The 2,228-nt window shown below is 39.9% G+C and overlaps 1 non-coding gene across 1 annotated transcript; it reads right to left on the reverse strand.

Moving 5' to 3' along the window:
• Positions 1 to 1,883: 1,883 nt before the first annotated feature.
• On the reverse strand, positions 1,884 to 2,009 carry LOC125123829 (small nucleolar RNA ACA64). Its single transcript, XR_007134203.1, has one exon. It is a non-coding gene; the product is annotated as a small nucleolar RNA ACA64 (small nucleolar RNA).
• Positions 2,010 to 2,228: the final 219 nt, after the last annotated feature.

Below are 2,228 nucleotides of genomic sequence, written 5' to 3' on the forward strand. Positions count from 1 at the left end.
ACATTCATAAACTCTGCAATTCAGGATTACTGTGGTACTAACTGGTTAATTAAAAGTAGTGGTTAAATTTACTGGAATCTTAGAATTCACTTTTTATAATGATTAAAAACATAGACTTTGGACTGAGACTTTTTAAGTCATGTTTCTGTGTGCTAACTATGTAACCTTCATAAATTAACCATTTTTATGTGTCAGCTTCATCATTTATAAAAGGGTGATAATGATGGTATGTTCTTCATAGGATTGTTAGGATTAAATAAATGAATATATGCAAGTCACTTAGAACAGTGCCTGGGATACACTAAGTGTCCATTAAACATTACTAGTTAGTATGCTTGCTAATTAGCCTCATTAAAAAAGTGAGTATGGGAGTTCCTGCTGTGGCCCATGGGATCGGCAATGTCTTGGGAGTGCTGGAACATAAGTTCGATCCCTGGCTAGGAACAGTGGGTTAAGGATCCAGTGCTGGCCATAGCTGCTCTGGACCCAGGAACTCCGTATGCCACCAGGCGGCCAAAAAAAAAAAAAAAAAGATCGTGATAGATTAAAGATGGCTTCAAATTTTTGGCATTCTTCCCCCTTGAGAGGCAGGATCCATTTCTTCTCCCCTCTGTATATATGTGTGTGTGTGTGTGTGTTTAACCAACGTAGTACAGGGGAAGTGATGCTCTTCCAGAACTAGCCTGTAAGAAAGAGGACCAGCACACTTCCACTTTGGTCTCTTAAAGTCCTCATCTGTCAGGTAAGAAGACCCATTACCCTATGGGAGAGATATGGAAAGGGCCTAATATTACATGAAGTGAGAGAGGAACTTAGCTAAATTGTCTGGCTGATCAAGGTACCCAGTGTGAGGGTGAAGCTGTCACAGACGCTTCATTCAACACAGTCCAGATGCCAGCTCAGTATCACCAAGAGCCTATTCATATCATGTGGAACAGAATTACTGAGCCAAGACTTGCTTGAATTCCTGATTCACAAGATTGTGATATATTAAAAAAAAAAAGATGGTTGTTTCAAGCTAATGAGTTTTAGGGAGGTTGATTATGCAGCAATTGGAGCAGAAGATAACAGAATACGTAAGTGTCTGGCCTAAAATCACATAGATATATACTGATAGCAGTTTGAGTACTAAAATATTGCCTGTCATATCAGTGAACAAATGGTGTTGCATCCATCAAGCCATTACATTATAGCTGTCCGTTCAGTGAGCCCTGAGGGAACTCAGGATAGAGAAACATAACACCCACCATTGAATCATCAGACTTAGGCCACCCCTAACAGTGTACCTGAGGAAACTCAGGATGAGAAAACACAGGATACTGGCCTCACATAGTTGAAGTGAACATCAAAGCAATGATTTTAATGAGCCCAGACTCTTGCATCTTCTCATACATGTAAAAAGTACTGAACTCCTTAACTTGAGGTACTGGCTTTCTTTTATTAACAGTAATCTTTTGCTATTCCAGCTACCTGGTTTTGTTGCAAAAACTCATGTATCCTGGTTCCCCCTCTTTCCTCTTTGCAACAGTTTTCCCAGCTTTATCTGAGGTGCTGTTTCCTGGGCTTGAAATCCTAAGAACGTCTGCTAAATAAAATATAACTCTCAACTTCTAAGTTGTGCATTTTTTTTCACTTGACAAATTGGACAGAAAACCGGATAACTTTAGAATGCAGTGTTGTGGAATTATAGTGTATTTTCTTTAGGTTATTTGAATTTTTATTTTTTAAAAATTTCTGAATTAAACCAATGCCTTTATTGAAAGGCCAGTGCATCCCCTCACTGTCCTGGCAGAGCTGGCATTAGGCTCTGAGCATCCAAATGTCCTGTGGGTAGGAGATAGGGTCAGGGGTCAGAGGTCAGAGTCCAGAGCAGGTGGAAGAAGGCCCTGAGTGGCCTGGATTTCACCTCCCCACACCGAGAGTGAGCAGTGAGCTGAGGCCCCCGGTGGCTCCAGGAGCTGAATCTCACCCACTGCCACAGCCAGAGCCCCAGGTGATTTTCAACAATGCCAACCTCCCAACCACTGGTTATTTGACTTTTTAAATCATTTAAATTTAAAATGCACTGGAGTTGAGAAGTGTTTTAAATAAATCTCCTGGGTTCCAATTGCAGCTCTAGAAATATCTACTGTGTAAAAGAATATTTGAAAAAGAAAGTATTAAAAATAGGCAAATAGGAGTTATTTTTGGCCCTATAATGTTTATTAAAATTTTCAATATAAAGGTGT

Source organism: Phacochoerus africanus, chromosome 3 (assembly GCF_016906955.1).
Source record: "Phacochoerus africanus isolate WHEZ1 chromosome 3, ROS_Pafr_v1, whole genome shotgun sequence".
Classification (NCBI taxonomy): domain Eukaryota; kingdom Metazoa; phylum Chordata; class Mammalia; order Artiodactyla; family Suidae; genus Phacochoerus; species Phacochoerus africanus.